Here is an 18054-nt window from a genome sequence, read left to right as displayed (position 1 = left end):
CAAAGAAAATAACCCACATTCTCCAGTCGAATCCTGGAGTTGAAATACCTCATTCGTGCATCATTCTCATGTTTTTTCTATAACCTCTTGAGGGCCTTCACATCCTTCCTGAAATGTAGTGAGTAGAATTTACATAACATGCTGGTGGCCTCACCATTATTTTGCATAGTTCAACTTTGTTACCTGACCCCAGAGCCCTATACATAAGCTTTACTGACCACTTTTTCCAACACAATCTACCAGTTACAGGTATTTTAAAAAAAGAACATTCTCATATTGCATTTTTCACAATCGCGCTATCTCAAAGCACTTTGCAGCTAATGAAATGTTGCTGAAGTGCAGTCACTGTTGTAATTTGGTAGTTCTCCAAACTACATTCAGCAGTTGGTTATGCCATGGGAGCCGATTTCAGTGTGTTGCAGTTATTTTTATATTACGGTTTACATAGAAAATAGGGTGCAGGAGTAGGCCATTCGGCCCTTCGAGCCTGCACCCCCATTCAATATGATCATGGCTGATCATCCAACTCAGTATCCTGTACCTGCCTTCTCTCCATACCCCCTGATCCTTTTAGCCACAAGGGCCACTCCCTCTTAAATATAGCCAATGAACTGGCCTCAACTACCTTCTGTGGCAGAGAATTCCAGAGATTCACCACTCTCTGTGTGAAAAATGTTTTTCTCATCTCGGTCCTAAAAGTCAGTTTATCTTATCCTTTATCACCCCTGTCCAACCCCTTAAGAATTTTGTAAGTTTCTATAAGATCCCCCCCTCAACCTTCTAAATTCTAGCGAGTACAAGCCAAGTCTATCCAGTCTTACAATGCGATCCATCTTGAATTCCAAACAATTCCACCCAAATTTCTACTTTTATTTTTTTTAATTTCAACTGTTTGAAAACAGCTGTATTTTGACGACTTCCCAGTAAGGGTTGCCTTACTGCTATTATCATAATGGCAACAAAGTTCTGCAATGGATACTTTTCTCCTCGTCATTCTTTTATGCTATATTCTTGCTGTTCCACTAATCTCCAGCTCAGTTGCTGCAGGAGGATTTTTTTTTTTAACAAAACCATAGGAATTTAAATGTTTTGTTTATTAGTTACGAAAGTGTGGGCACTGCTGGCAAGACCAGACCATCTTTTACGGTCCACTCCTATTGGCTTGCTTGGTTCATTTCAGAAGGCCTTTGAGAACCAACCAAGTGTGGAGTTAGACATTGGAAAATACAGTGGATTTTTTTTTCAGAGGAATATTAGAAACCAAATAGGTATTTTCCACAATTTTGTAACTTCCTGGTTACCTTCACTGTTAGGTTCTTCGTTGTATCTACATCCATGAATTTAAGTTTCTGCGTCTGCAGTTGTGGGATTGAGATTCTTCCCTTGTATTAGAGCTTTCCACCACACCCTATTGCTAAAACAGCGAGTTCAAATGCCCGTGGAAGTTACATTTTATAATTCAAAGTGCAGCACTCAATTGCAATAAAGATATGGTGCTATTACATAACAACTTAAACAAAGCACAGAGCTAACAACCTTTGAAATGTTAACTATACAATTACTTGCACTTGTCGAGAACTAATGTATAAAAATGATTTAAAAGAGACAATAGACAATAGGCAATAGACAATAGGTGCAGGAGTAGGCCATTTGGCCCTTCGAGCCAGCACCGCCATTCAATGTGATCATGGCTGATCATCCCCAATCAGTACCCCATTCCTGCCTTCTCCCCATATCCCCTGCCTCCGCTATTTTTAAGAGCCCTATCTAGCTCTCTCTTGAAAGCATCCAGAAAACCTGCAGAGAATTCCACAGCCACACCACTCTCTGTGAGAAAAAGTGTTTCCTCGACTCCGTTCTAAATGGCTTACTCCTTATTCTTAAACTGTGGCCCCTGGTTCTGGACTCCCCCAACATCGGGAACATGTTTCCTGCCTCTAGCGTGTCTAAACCCTTAACAATCTTATATGTTTCAACGAGATTCACTCTCATCCTTCTAAACTCCAGAGTGTACAATTCCAGCTGCTCCATTCTGTCAGCATATGACAGTCCCGCCATCCCGGGAATTAACCTTGTAAACCTATGCTGCACTCCCTCAATAGCAAGAATGTCCTTCCTCAAATTAGGGGACCAAAACGGCACACAATACTCCAGATGTGGTCCCACTAGTGCTCTGTCCAACTGCAGAGGGACCTGTTTGCTCCTATATTCGATTCCTCTTGTTATAAAGGCCAACATGCCATTCGCTTTCTTCACAGATCATGATAAAGTGATCATTAATAGAACAGGCAATGTAGAATTTTAGGACACGTTTAGTGAGGAAAGATTGTGCAAGATTCTTGCCTGGTGTATAAGAATCTATTTTGCATTCAACAACATACAATATTTACTGAACAATTTGACAATAGTTGGTCAGATAAATACTGTTGAATTAGTAAATAATTTCTGCAGGAGAAAAATTGCTACTCTTTAATAACTAAAGTGTGAAAGTTGTGGAAAATGTTGGGTATTCCAGTAATAAAGTAAAAGTAGGTCAATGTAACATTGGAATATTTAATCTTGCAGAGCTGTTTAAGTGGTTAATAGCCAGTTTCAATGACATGACCCTGAAATTCTCTCGAGGGTCACACGATATCCCATTGTGACTGAAGCAGAACCTTTGGGGAAAATTTATTTTCATGCTGTTTCTTTTGGTCAAGGATTGGGATCCTGCTGATCATATTGTGAAGTTACAGCAGCAGTTTGGGTGAACTTCCGTCAGAATATCATGGCCTATGTTCAGTTGGTTATCAGCTGTTTGCTTGAGAAAAGAATAAACTTATTTTGCATCTCAGCCAGTATTACGATTTACTTAAAAAAAAATCTCCATGGCTTTTAATAAATTTAAATTGAAAATTATTTAAATAAATGAGATAAATGCTTTGAAACATTGAGTTTGGGAAGAAATTATCGGATTGGAATCTTTGAAAAGAACCTCTGCTTTTTTTTTTAATTCTGGAAAATATCACACAAGCATTTTTCAAGCCATGTAAGATTTATTTTAAATACATACATATCAATTAGTTCACCTCTCCCTCTTTTAAACACAAAAGAATGGAAGTCCGGATTCTTTATCTCTCCAGAAGATAGACACAATAAACTGGGGTAACTCAGCGGGTCAGACAGCATCTCTGGAGCAAAGGAATAGGTAATGTTTCGGGCCGAGACCCTTCTTCAGTACGAATTTTGTTTGAAAGGCTGCAATGTGCCTTGACAGAAGATGATGTGCTGTTGTTCCATCTTGCTTTGGGCCTCAGTGTAACATTATAGGCAGCCAAAGACAGAGAGATCCGAATAGGAGCGAGATGGATTTTTAAAGTGGAAGCAACAGAAAACAGGTGGTCACCACTGCAGATGGACGCAGGCATTCCCCAAAGTGGTCGCCCAATCTGCATTTGGTTTCTCCATTGGAGATGAGACCTTTCTGGGAGCTCTGAATGCAGTGCACCAGATTGGCACTTCAATGTCAGAGCACTTACAGCATTGATGTCCCAGTACCACCCGAGGAAGAGAGTTCTCCTGGTAACCTGACCAACAGTGACTTGTAAATCACCAGCGTCTGAAGAAAGATCTCGACCCGAAACATCGCCTATTCCGTCACTCCATAGATGCTGTCTGACCTGTTGAGTTTCTCCAGCATTTTTGTCTACCTTCGATTTTTCCTGCATCTGCAGTTCTTTCTTAAACATCTAAAATGGATAATCTGTTATAATCTCATTGCCAGCCACAAATTTTGTTGTGTACAAAGTAACTACTGTGCTTCCTGCATGACAATAATAGCTACAGTTCAAAAACAACTTTTAATTGGCTGTAAAACACCAGGGCACCCTGAAGTTATAAATGCATTATATAAACACAAGTCTTTCATTTCATAGCTGGCAAACTGTGCCGTAACTTCAGTGTGAAACTGCTAGAACAAAGCAAGGGATTGGCATTAGCAAATGGTTTTATGCAGCGTTTAAACCACTGAACAAGACCATTTAGCTGAACTAGTTTATGCTGGATTTCATGTTCCATCCAAAGCGAAAGAAAAATATTGGTCAAAGATCAGAGGTTTTTAATTAAAAGATTAAGCCCTAACTCTTATATTTGTCAACCGGCCCGACACAGGACCTTAGCCTGTACTTAAGGAGACTCAAGAGAGTGCGTATGCTGGTGTCTGGAGGGCTAAGCTGCATCGGTGCAGGGAAATTGACAGGCAATGTCTTGGGTTGAGACCCTGCATCTGGACTAAAAGATAGAGGGGAGATACCCAGTGGAGAGAGGTGATAGGAAAGGATGGGGGAAGATTCAAGTGATAGGTTCATCCAGGTGAGGAGGAGACGAATGGCAGGGGGGAAAGTGAAGGAGAAAGCGATAGAAACTGGAGGGAGGTGATGTGAAGACAAATAAAAGGCAACAGATAATGGAATCTAAGAAACAATGAGTGGAACCAAATAACGGAAGGATGGTGGGCCGATGGGGACACTGGACGGAGAGGAAAGAATTTAATCAAGAGCATTTATACAATAGCATTTATTTCAAGAGGGCTACAATACAAAACCGGGGATGTAAAGCTGAAGCTGTATAAAGTGCTGGTCTAGGCCGCATTTGGAGCATTGTGAGCAATTTTGGGTACCATATCTGAGGAAGGATGTTCTGGCTATGGGGAGGGTTCAGAGGAGGTTTAAATATCTTAGGAATGAGTGGGTTAGCATATGATGAGAGTTTGACGGCACTGGGTCTGTGCTCGCTGGAGTTTAGAAGGATGAGGGGGGGCCTTATTGAAATTTATCAAATAGTGAAAGGCTTGGATAGAGTGGATGTGGAGAGGATGTTTCCAGTCTTGGACTTGAGGTCACAGCCTCAGAATTAAAGGACGATCTTTAGGAAGGAGATGAGGAGGAATTTATTTAGTCAGAGGGTGGTGAATCTGTGGAACATCCCCATCTTGGAAGACAAACTACCCATTGACATTGATGGCAAACAGATTGCCTCCCACAGCTACCTAGATTGTGCTGCCTCCCATCCCAATTCTTCAAAGGATGGCATCTTTTTCCCTCAATTTCTCCATCCCCACCTCATTTATCCTCAAGTTGAGACCTTCCACTCCAGGACATCCGACATGTCCTCATCTTCCAGGAAATGTGGCTTCCTGGTTCCCCCAATCATTAATGGAACCCAAACCTGCATCTCCTCCATTTCCTGCACTTCTGTTCTCACAATGTCTCCCCGCCCCCCCCATTGATCCTTGCCTTATACCCAACCAGCCTACGCATCCAGAACATTATTCTTCAACATTTCTGCTAACTACAGTCATCCCACTACCAGTCCTCCCCTTCCCCACATCTTTTTACTATCCCAATCCCTATCTCCCAGCCACTAAGTTTCTATCTCCCCCACACCCCATCTGCCTAACACCCACACACTATTCCCAATGGATCCCCTATTCCCACCCTCCATCAGCCCACCGTTCTTCCCTTATTTGACAGTTTCCTATCAGAATCCACAATCTTCGCCTCCCAGTCTCTGCAACATTCATCCACCCTTCCCCCTACACCTGACTCCACCCGGCAGCTGGACCCACCTGTTATTTGCTACCTCGTGCTCCACCCTTGTCCGTCACCCCTCTACACCGGCCAACTCCCCACCACTCGTTCAGTCCAGATGAAGGGCCTCAAACCAAAACATTGATGTCCATTTCCCTCCACAGATGCCACCCGGCATGCTGAGTACCTCGAGCAGTTTGTTTTTGCCAGCCTATTCTGTGAAATGACTTTTATTATTATTCTAACTTATTCCACTGCTTTACATTGGTAGATTATTTAAGACATGTGAAGATTAGGGTTTGACTTGCTGCTGGATAATTTAATCAAACACCAAAGAACGAACTATCAAATGGCCCTGCATTTCTGTTCCTTTCACCGTAGCTCTACAAATGTTACCATTTTGTAAGGTATACCCAATTCTTTTTTAAAAAATACTGCTGCATTTTCTTGCACTGTTTATTCGAAAATGCATTCTTGATCTGTTAACAGATATACCACACTACCTCAAAACCCAAATACCCAAGTGTAATTGCACTCACAGCTCAGAATGTCTACGCTGACTCTCTTCCACTCAATTACCTTGCACTAAACCCAAGAAATTGCAGAATAATTAGTGAGCATTTTTTACATACAATGTATAGCATGGAAACAGGCGATTCAAATGTCATATCTCTGGTGGAAGAGGTCTTTGCTTCACTTATACCTTTTCCCACCAGATTTTATCTCTTTTCTTCAGGTACTTATCTAGCTTCCCCTTAAATAACTCTTTGCTATGTGCCCTTACCACTCCTTATACAATACTGCATTCCACAGTCTCAAGGCTGTCTGGAAGTTGTTGGGTGTTTTTAACATTCCATATTGTAACTATTTGCAAGTGTCTTGAACTGTGGGCCTTAATTTGACATGTCCCCAAAGCTTGTAGATTCCCTTTTAGTGCCCTTTATACAAGCACATAAACATGAGCTCTTTATTCAAGGCAACACTCAAAATAGCTGTATCTAGTTCAACAATATACCAATTTAGTCCACATGGCATATTAATCCATAAAGGTACACTTACACATATACACAAAACGCCACAAATGTAACTCTTCTGTATGCTTCAATTATTTCCAGTGTTCATCTCATGGTTCAGTTGCTCTGTTATTGAATATTCTGCCAGCTAAGAAGATTTAGAGCTAACTTCGTAGACATGTTCAAAATCATGGGAGATTTCCCTATAGCAGGCAGAAATATGCCATTTGACAAAAAGAAGGGGCAGAAATCAAATGTCACAAATCTAAGGTAAAACACAAGGTGCTGGAGGAACTCAGCGAAGTCAGGAAATGGTTCACAGAAGAATAGGAGAAGATATTTTATATATCAACATAATATCTGAATCTGAATCTGAATATCATCTGGAATGCATTACTGAATGGCCAGTAACAAGACAATTATAATTTTATTTGTTCATTTTAAAAGAGAATTAGGTGTATGTCACAAAACGGTAACATTTGCAGGGTCATGAGGAAGAGAAGAGGCCAAATGGGGCTGAGTGATTACTCTTCATGTGTTGGCAGGCTGTTGATGAATCCACATATACATGGCAATAATATACTAATGTTGTTCCATTCAAACACATCATTTCTGAAAGAATAATTCCACTATTCAAATTTGGAAAAAGCATTTTGAACAAAAACTGCATAATGGGATGTTCCTTCATCAATGTATTGGATAGCACTATAGAAACAGCTGACAAAAGTGGGGGGGGGGGGGGGGGGGGGGGGGGGGGGGGGGGGGGGAAAGAGCAGCAACACAAAATCTAAACTTCCTAAGCTTCTTTCCATTCCATCTAAAGAGCCAAATTAACAAGATGGAGAGTGAAATCTTACTATCCACTATGATTGATTATTTTGCAGTGCAATAAACAAATCAATATTAGTTAACTGCAGGGAGAAAATCTAGCAAGAATTCTTCCAAACACCTTTCTACATTCATACAATTGAGACTTGCATGTCTCCACTCCTTACAATACCTCAGTAAAAATGGCTATTCTCCTGGCACAACAAAGTCTGTGTGTTGCATTTTTGTGTCATTGTTTGTATAAAACCAACTGATTGACACATATTTCATCCATAAAAAGAGAAGCATGTTGCACCTGAAGGGTGCGACATGAAATAAATACAAAGAAAATGAATGAGAAAGCGAGCACATGAGAATCATAAATCAACCACCGTGGCCGACAAATTAAATGCACTTTCACGATAGCATTTTGTGGGATTGGAAAGCTTATGGAAAAAGGTTTTCCAATACGAGCTGTTTAGACTTGAATTCCCTCAGATTCCCAGACAAAAATAAAGTGAGCATTGCGGAAAGTTACTAAAACTGGGGGGAAAACACAAGAGAGGCTATTTTCTTTAGACCTCAGATTTCAAGGTTGCTTATGGATGCAAAACAGCGTTTGGAATAATGAGAAGGAAATTGGACTGCAGCCTGAAATCTACAAGCAGCTGCAATTATCCTGCGAATAACAGCGGCAATTTACAATCATCCACAATTGCACGAGTTTCACAGAAGAAGAATCAAATGACAGGCCTCGTTATACTAGCCCTGAATACAAACTACCCACCAAGAAGATCATGAGAGATCTGCTAGAATTAAAGATATACTACAATCCAGCACCATTTGCAGAAATAATTACGAGATGAAATCCAATCACAGCCAGGGCTGGCTTCATATCTATGTCTGCATTATAGTAATGATTGAAACAGCAGCAATTACTTGCACTAATTGTAGAATAACAGCCAATGGGTTTAATGGAAACATTATCAAACAGGAATTTGATACTAAGCCAGTGAGTGATATAGTGAGTGATAAGCAGGTAAGCAAACTCTTAATCAAAGAAAATAGTTTAAGGAACAATTTTAAAACAGCAAACAAAAAAAGTGGAGGGGAGGATTGTTTAAGGGTTGGGAAACACATATCAGAACATGGAGACCTGAGAGTTGAAATCCAACCTAGTAATGTTGGGATGTAGGAAATCAGAAAATAATTCTGACAGGTGATGACATAGGAAAGGAAGGGTGAGGCAGCTGAGGGTTTCAGAAGCACTGATTCTTTGCTGGGCCACAACAGTCTGCTGCAGTGAGTGGTGCTGTTTTGCAGACTGACACACAGACACCAGGATGATTTAGATTTATTTAGTTCAGCATCTCATTCAGTAGTTCCTTCGTAAACCAGGGGAGGGTGCTGTTCAATCTTTGTTCAAAACGCGTAATTAATTTGGAAATACTTACGGGCCTGTCCCACTTGGGCGTCATTTGCACGTCGTTTACGTGACAGGCCGTTAGTGACTGACGCGCGACTATCGTCTAGCAGTACGACAGTTGGGCGCCAAGTGCTCTTCAGGGCCCTGCTTCTTTTGAGAGCCATTTGCGATGTATTTCGTACTTAGTCCGATCTCCGTGGCAAGGATTTTCCCAGTGAAAATCAAAGATATTATGGTGAAAATTTTTCAAAACTACGAGCGCTTTATACCCGGGTGGTCACGTGGCGCGGCGCTCAAATGGCGCGCCGACGGCATACGGGCGACGCATGGTTAGGGACGTTGATGCATGGTGACGCATATTAAATTAGCATAGGCTACGTTTGTGCGTCACTGTACGTCACCATGCGCTACACGTACGCCATCAGTATGTCAGCGTGAGCAAGGGATACAGTGAGCAGGTGGCACGCGAGGATTTTGAGCATCCCAAAATGCCGGGGCGCCGCGCGTTACCGCGTGTCACTGCATTTGCCACCATGCGACATGCGCGGCACGACGCGCCAACCAATTTTTAGGATGTCACGTAAATGACGCGCAAATGACGGCCAAGTGAGACAGGCCCTTTAGTGATTCTGCAAAGTAATTAAATTCTGGTTTGCAAAAAGGCAAGCATTCTTTGATATTTTGGCCCTTTTAAAGTAACGATTAATTTCCTACTTATTTGTGGCTGTTTATGGCATCTACCTTTACAGATAGAGATGATATCTATAAGTAAATTTTGCAGTTTCCTCTACATTGGAGAAAGCCGAAGAAAATTGGGTGATTGCTTTGTGACATCCACAGGGTGCTTGGTCCACAGGGGTGATCCCCGAGCTGCCTCCCTCCTTCATTCTCAATCCCACTCCTATTTTAATGTGGCCTCCACCGTTGCTACAATTATGACCAACATATAGACCAACACTTTGTAACCGTCTGGAATAAAGTGAATTTTCCATCTTCAGGTAAACTGCTCTCTTCCTGCTTCCCTGATTATGCTCATGTCTCTTTGACAATCAGGTTCTGTTAAATGTCTTGCTAATGATCAATATTCCACTCCTTATCACCTGATCCGTTTCAACCTTTCTCCAAAGCTAGACAAAAAATCTGGAGTAGCTCAGAGGGCCCATTCCTTCTCTGGAGTGAAGGAATGGGTGACATTTCGGGTTGAGACCCCTTATCAGACTCCTGAAGAAGGGTCTTGACCCGAAATGTCACCCAATCATTCTCTCCACAGATACTGCCTGTCTCACTGAGTTACTCCAGCATGTTGTGTCTATCTCCAGTGTAAACCAGCATCTGCAGTTCCTTCCTACATTTACCCTTTCTCCAAATGTGCTTTTGTCTTGCATCTCACTCCTCCCCCAGCTCTGCTTTCACAACTGTAAATGCACCACTCTCTCCTTAGTCCTGTGGGTCACTGACCCTAAACATGACTCTCTTCTCTTTCCACAGATGCTGCTTGGCTGGTTGAGTTCTTCAAACATTTCTATTTAATGTTTCAGATTCCAACATCTGCAATTTTATTTGTTTTCCATTACTGTAGAATATGCACCAAATGTTACATCTTAATTTAATTATTTTCAATAAGAGGACATGACTTCAGAATTAAGGGACAGAAGTTTAGGGGCAACATGAGGGGGAACTTCTTTACTCAGAGAGTGGTGGCGGTGTGGAATGAGCTTCCAGTGGAAGTGGTGGAGGCAGGTTCGTTGGTATCATTTAAAAATAAATTGGATAGGCATATGGATGAGAAGGGAATGGAGGGTTATGGTACGAGTGCAGGCAGGTGGGACTAAGGGAAAAATGTTGTTCGGCATGGACTTGTAGGGCCAAGATGGCCTGTTTCCATGCTGTAATTGTTATATGGTTATATAGTTAATAACTCACCTAATTATTGAACCAGGTTTAATCGAGGGTGGTGCTATGGCTGTTTTGACCAACTGGCCTCCACTTTGCAATTCTCTAACATCACTCCACATGTCCCTCTGGATCACAAACACAACATGGAACTTCAGTCCTTACTTTCAAGGACAGTCACTGATCTCATTCCCTTTGGAAATATTTGCAGTTTCTTTGTTGTCCAACCAAGCCTTCCCCTTCTTCTACATTCTCCCTCATATCCACAAACAAGACGACACCAATATTCTTCTCCATAATGGTAATATTTTCTCCCTAGGTCCAGTCTATTCCCACCAGCAATTGTAAAAACCTCCGTCAGTCAATTCAACAATTTCTAATCGCCACTTGTGGCTATTCCCTTGGGGAATAAATGCATTGAGGGATTAGATCCTCACATCCTCTGCTATGACTACGTCTAACAGGCTGAATTTATTCTCATGGTGGAAAAACAACTTAACTGACTCCTTTCATGTTACAAATAAAAACATATATATTTACCCAGAGGAACCAGCGTGGGATTTAGCTTATTCCTATCTCTTCTTGAGATATGTGGAATAGTCTTTCAATGTTCTCTTCGTTACCCCCTTGCTGGAATACCGATGGCAGAATTCGTAAAGCTTCTTTCTCTTACTCTAAACCAGAACATCTTCCACACCAGTGCTTCAAATACATGGAACTCAACTTCTCCACCATCGGTAAAATGGACTTGCATCCGTTCATTTCTGGGATTTTTTGTTATCATCCTTCCTCATCCCTTCCAGAACCAGGAAATGGTTCTCCCCCTCCTAATTTTCCAACCCATCAGTTGCCACATTCAATTCTCTGCTAGTTGCAACAAGTTTGATGCCACCATAAAAATATTTTCCACTCTTCTCTCCTATCAGCATTGCAAAGGAACATTTATCATTGAAATACCAAGGGTCACAACTTAATCTCAATTGATATTTCCTGCCCTTCCTGGGGCACCTGCCTATGCCACACAGGGGATGAAATAGTTTTTACTTCCTCTTTACTTCTACTTCCTCTTTCCAACCATCCAGGACACCAAACATCTTCCAACTGAAGCAGTGATATACTGCATAATTGTCCATGTAGTAGCCTGTACTTTCTGCTCTTAGTGTGATCGTCTCTACACTAGGGAGACAAAATGCAAATTAGGTGTTGCTTTACTTTACCTGTCTGTACAATCCCGAGCTATCTTCATCTTCCTGCGCAGTTCCAATGAAGCTCAAAGAATCACATCTCATTTTCTGCCAAAGCATACTGCAGTCTTCACACCGAGTTCAGCATTTTCTGTTTTCATTTCAGACTTCAAGTACTTATAGAATTTACCTTTGGGTAACTTGATATAATGATGCTGCTTTGTCCTTTTACATCTCCCCCAAAATCGATCTTTTGTGTGCGTACTTGTGATGTTATCATTTCCGCTGACTCACACCATTATCGTTTTTTAATCATTTAATCTCCACTGGCTTTCAGGAGGAAGAAGCTCCATTTTTTGGCCAACATTGATACAATGTGACTTGAAATGCCGTTGATCTACCATTCCTTCTTTCCCTTCCTACTTTCGCAACATCTTAAAACCTGCTTAGTTCTAAATGTTTCCATTTTTGATGAAAGGTCGTGAACCTGAACCTGAAAGTTTTCTGAGTGTTTCCACCATTTTCTATCTTTATTTCCTGTGCAAGAAAGTACAAATGCAACTAAACATTAAAGGACAAAGGCTTTCTCTCTGGCGGCTGCTGCGGATTCCATTAGAAATTTGTCAGGATCAATTCTGTTTGATTCCATAGATAACCATTGCTGCAGTTGTTTTTTTATTAGGAACTAGACCAGTGGGACCCGTTGGGTCCCGTTCCCCTAACTCAATATTCCAGCACTCAACCATAGCCCCCAACTGCGCCTCACCATCCCTCTTCCTACCCCATATCCTCCTCCATTCCTCCTCATCCCCCAACACTCCCTCACCCTCCTCGTCACCCTCCATCCCTCACCTCTCCTTTCCCCTACCCTCAGTCACTCCCTCCCTCCATAACCCTTCTCCTCTCTCTCTATCACCCTCCTCTTTGTCAACTGCGAAACACATGGCACTCTCTCAGCGCAAGGTTCTACTCTTGCATCATTGTATTTGTTTATTAAATTGAGAGCCATGTGTCCATTTTCTGCAGAATATTTTGCAGGACTGACAAACTTTGGCATTCTGAGAGTTTGGATCTTCTTGAACACAAATCAAGGAAAGTTAACATGACTTGTACAAAATATCAATCTGCCGAAGCAAGAGGGCCACAATGGATCAGGAAGAGGTCGAGTTGAATCAGCATAATGTTCTCTATTTAAAAAAGTGAGAAATGATCACATTAAAACATAATACTCTGAGGAACAGACCTATTTCATCAGGTCAGAAGTCCAGGATTACGACAAATTCAAGAGAAGATCGTCACATAAGACTGGAATAAGGAGATATTAGCACCTAGGGCCGTTGTGAATCTTTGGAATTCACTACCATACACTCAAATGGATACAAAGGATGTTAAGGGAACTGTTGCCCTTATGACACGCCCAATATTCATTCCTTAATCAACAATATTAAAACTGATTACCTGATCATAATGATGATGTGTCAGGCTATGTTATTCGCGACATAATTTGGAAGCTACAATCTTCCATGTTACTCATGAAAACTATCCTGTTTTCATTTTTGGAGAGAGTTGCTGAAATATCTTCCAGTGATCAAAATCTCTTTCAGTGATCACTGGCATTGTGCAACCCAACCACTACATAACTGCAACATAAACAATCCCAAAATAGAAGGGAATGCCCATTTAATAAAGTAATTGCCCAATTATCTTTCTTCGCGATAAATTCTGAGTTGTAGTTAATCTTTGAAATCAAAGTTTTTAAAATCCCCGCTAATTGAGCAGCAATGTCCATTTGAACACCATTTGATGTGTCCTTCTTCCTGCTATCCAATTGTGCCAAAATAGCATTGCACTCGTTTCAGTACACATGCATGTCTTAAAAATACTTGCTAACAAACTGCAGGCAAACAACTCATTACAATTCAAGTAGCAAAACATGGTTTTTCAGATGGTTGCAACATTGCAATTATTTATTTCCAGATTTCAGGTTCTCTAATTCTTTGCCAAGCACAACTGAGCCAAACAGGATGAATCTTGCAAAACCAGCTATGAACTATTTCTTGCTAAACAAGGACCGAGTTAGCAAGAGGGCTGTTGAGACCTAGTCGACAAGATTGAGATCAGTGGAATTTTAAGAACAAGGTGATTCAAGATAAATGGAGAAAATAGGAAAATGCAGTTAATGTATTTCAGTTCTTATAACAGGAAAATGGTTATCCCCCTACTCTTACTTCCTGTGTTGTTTGCAACAACTGGCAAGCATCCCATTATCCTCTGCATAATACCTGACCATATCTGCAGCGATCATTGTGAAATGTATTGCTCCATGTTACATTCTGATAAATCAACATATAAATAACTGTGCAACTCATAGGATAAAATTACTATTATTCTCCGATACCAAACCAATTAGAATCAATAGAGATTTCTGGAATATTTTCAAATAAGACTGGGCCTGCACTTGCAAAGTTTATTCTTCTTATTTCTGTAAAAGGAAAATTCCAATCCTTCACAATTTGCATAATACCCCAACATTAACTATTTGCTGTCTGTTACAATTTATCTAATTCATTGCACAATGAATACTGCTCTTGATTAAAATCAATGTCAGATATCCCTCACTCCCAATTTAACTCGTTACAAGTAATCTAATCCAAATCAAGTAATCCACGAGATTTAACTCATTCATACATGTTCTTTCATTTAAATTCACTGCCAGGTGGACGATGTTCCACAAGTAACTTACTCATCAGCTAACTTCTCATTCCCTGTATCATCAGGAGATCCAACATCCTTCATATTATTTAAGAAGGAACTGCAGATGCTGGAAAATCGAAGGTACACAAAAAAGCTGGAGAAACTCAGCGGATGCAGCAGCATCTATGGAGCGAAGGAAATAGGCAACGTTTCTGCCCGAAACGTTGCCTATTTCCTTCGCTCCATAGATGCTGCTGCACCTGCTGAGTTTCTCCAGCTTTTTTGTGTACCTCCTTCATATTATTGATTGAATTGTGTAATTGTTTCCCTTTTGTAACTTAATGTATATTAATACAGTCCCCTGTTTGTTCATTTTACATGCCCTAACCCCATGCCTGCTGTATTCAATCCACAGGACACGACTATTCACTTTGCAATATGTATTTCACTGAATATTTTTTGTGCATTCTGTGTACTATAACTCACAACTGTGTTAATATCCTTGTAGTTCATTGAATACTGGTCATTTAATTCCCCAGAACTTGTGCTCTTCCATAATAACATCCTTTGAACGATCATTGAACTCCAAGGAGAGAGCTCCATGTCCACTCAAGTACATTTACAATATAGTACAAGTTATTTGGTCATAATTATTTGATTTTCCTGCATTTACCTTGATGCAAACTATCCTGCCACCTTCCACAGTATACAGCATGTTGAAACATCCTCCAGCAACCAAACGGTTAATACACCTCTCTGAATATTTAGTTCCGTTTTGTGCAACCCGGCCGCTATAGAACTGCAATGCAAAATATCTCAAATACAACCAGATATAAACTATTAAACCATGAAACAATATATTTACCTAGTTGTTCTTATTCACCATAAATTCCAAACTGCGATGAATCTTTGAAATTAAAGAGTGCAATTAAAATTCAGTTCACTGGACTGCTAAATCCATGAAACACAATTTGATGTGTCCTGATTTTCCCCATGCAATATTGCTGATAGAAGGATAACCTACTTTCAATACACTAAAAAGCATATGTCTCACAGATATACGGCAACTTCAGGCTAATGGCATATTATAATTGTGGTTGCAGTATTGAAATAATATATTTCTGAGATTCTGCCCCTCTCTAAATCTCTCCCAGGCACAAATAGCAAGTAAGATTGATTTTGCTAAACCAGCAATGAACCATTTGTCATTAAACAGGGACTGAGTTAGACATAACCAAAAACTGACACCTGGTATTCACAGAGATGCAGCTACAATGGCTCTTACCTAATATGAAGCCACCGATGCAGGGTGATTAGAAATACTTTGCAATGTTTTTTCTTCTAAATTTTGCTGAAGTAGAGATATCTTCCCTTGCTGTAACTAGAGTTGCTTGTGGCAGTCCGGTAGTAAATATGTTTGCCAAATAATTTCCTGAATGATAATCACATGAGTGTGAAGTCTTTGCAGCAGAGGCGAACTGAAAGACCAGCAAGTGGAATGCAGCAGGGAGCTCTGCCAGCCCTCGGCAACATGCAGCATTGATGAAGTAGCAGGATGTAAGCACAGCGCGAATTGAGAATTAGTCCTCACTCCTCCTCCCTTCCCTGCCCCTCCCCTCTCTCTTTCCAAGGTCCTGACAGCTGATTGCTGTCCCCAGAAAGGCTGACTCATACTCCCTTTCGCACAGCCTTTAGCACTGCCTTTGACTGTCATTCCTACCGAAAAACCAAGTGAATATTGTAATGATACCTAGTCAGTCAGTTCTCTCAAGATGGGAAGCTCCCTATCTCCACAGTCTGATGAGTCATTTCCCTTAAGAACTCTCATATGGGAAATGGTACTGAAGTTGGGTGGTGGGGGGTGGGGGTGGGATAGAGAAAGGAATGAATACAATATTTAAATAACTGTCAGTATCTATTACAATTTGCTCCCATGTGGAATTTCTGACTTCAATTCTGAGTATTTTATCTTGAACAAATGTTGTGATGCAGTGTTAAATACAGGCAAATTCAGATCATTTTATTGTTTTGGCAACAACTCCGGTGCCATACGTAGTTATATTACCACATAATCAAAATATCAAAATCCTTTCTTTGCACTGATAGATTTAATCAATCCAGTCGCATGCTTCTCTCCACAGTTATGTTGTGTTAGATGTGGCTCATTGTAAACCAGTTCAAGTCCCATGTCAGAGATTTTTTTACAAAATATGATGTAGGACTGGTCAATACAATATTTTGTACTGCATATCAGTGCAACACTGATGGAACCCTACTTTGCTAGATAGTGTTGTGTTGTAAATATGAGCCTGTGTTGTAAATATGAGGCCTCAAGTGTTCTCTGTATTTGTTCTATGCATAGTAAGATTTTTACTGAATGGCATGCAAAAAAATAGTTTCATCATACCTAGGCACATGTGACAATAAAGTACCATTGAACATTGGATGGAAGTACAAGTTCCCGTGGCAATATTTTGATAAACAGCTCTGAATTCACACACGTGTCCACGATTTTATCCCTGAACATCACTAAGACAAATATCCTGATTATTATTATTTTGACATTACTTAAATACTTAAATTCTGGAAAAATGCGCCCACACCAACAATAAAAATGTGCATATCAAATATGTTTGAAACATTACATCTGGAAGAGATGAGATTCCTCTTAGCAGGTAAAGCAGACCAATTCCAAAAGACGTGGTCTATGTTTCTGGACCTATTACAAGTATGAGGTGCAATAGTAATTTTAAAAATAAATAAATAAATAAATGGTACCAGGACCTGGTAACGGGAGGTAAAACGACAAAAACAGACTTGGCTGGTAGTCCCCTTTCTGCGGAGTTTAATGTTATAATAGAGCGATTGTTCCTACTTTCTTTTTCTTTCTTTTCTAGGGTCTACTTTCTCACTTTACTTCCTTCTCTAACTTCTTTTCTAAGGGGCTTTCTTTTCCCAACACTCTTGCACTTCACGACTCTTGCGCACTTTCTTTACTTTCCTTACTTCTATCTTTTTCTTAAAGCTCAAAAAAAATGAAGCGGTACAAAAAATTTATTAAGATATATGTGCTGTGTAGTATTGTAATTTACCGTACTTCTAATAAAAATAAAATAAAAAAAATATATATATATATATATTATTTTATATATTATTTTGACATTGTGGGAGCTTGCTGTACAAGAACTGGCTTCCACGTCTTTTATAGTGCAACATTGACAATATGTTATAAGTCCATAATTTTTGGATGTCTTAAGGTGATGAAAGGCTCCACGTATGATCCAGTCTTGCCTGACCTCAACTGGATTTTACAGGGATCGCAGCAACCCTTTGGCCACTATTCTCATCATCACTCAGTCAGCAACTGATCTCTTCATTAAAACTGTAATGGATCAGATGTCTGCTCAAAATGAGACAAGCAAACAGTCTTTGACCCTAACATAGGACACTAGAGCAACCACTATTCACTG

The 18054-nt window shown here is 40.4% G+C and overlaps 1 protein-coding gene across 6 annotated transcripts in view; it reads right to left on the bottom strand.

Annotated features, from left to right (window-relative positions):
• Positions 1-18054, bottom strand: part of LOC129709093 (apoptosis-inducing factor 3) — a 75443-nt gene that overhangs the window by 45301 nt on the left and 12088 nt on the right. For 2 of the 6 annotated variants that reach the window (XM_055655203.1, XM_055655204.1), the window contains exon 1: positions 15870-16153. The exons of 1 other annotated variant lie outside the window; for it this stretch is intronic. The gene's annotated coding sequence lies outside the window, so the exon portion shown is untranslated. Of the gene's footprint in view, positions 1-15449; positions 15492-15869; positions 16155-18054 lie in introns of those variants that run through there. 3 more of the 6 variants (XM_055655201.1, XM_055655200.1, XM_055655205.1) reach the window with 3 other exon arrangements.

Source organism: Leucoraja erinacea, chromosome 25 (genome assembly GCF_028641065.1).
Source record: "Leucoraja erinacea ecotype New England chromosome 25, Leri_hhj_1, whole genome shotgun sequence".
NCBI classification, from domain to species: Eukaryota; Metazoa; Chordata; class Chondrichthyes; order Rajiformes; family Rajidae; genus Leucoraja; species Leucoraja erinaceus.
The sequence above is the reverse complement of the archived record's forward strand: the minus strand, read 5'-3'. Positions and strand labels throughout refer to the sequence as shown.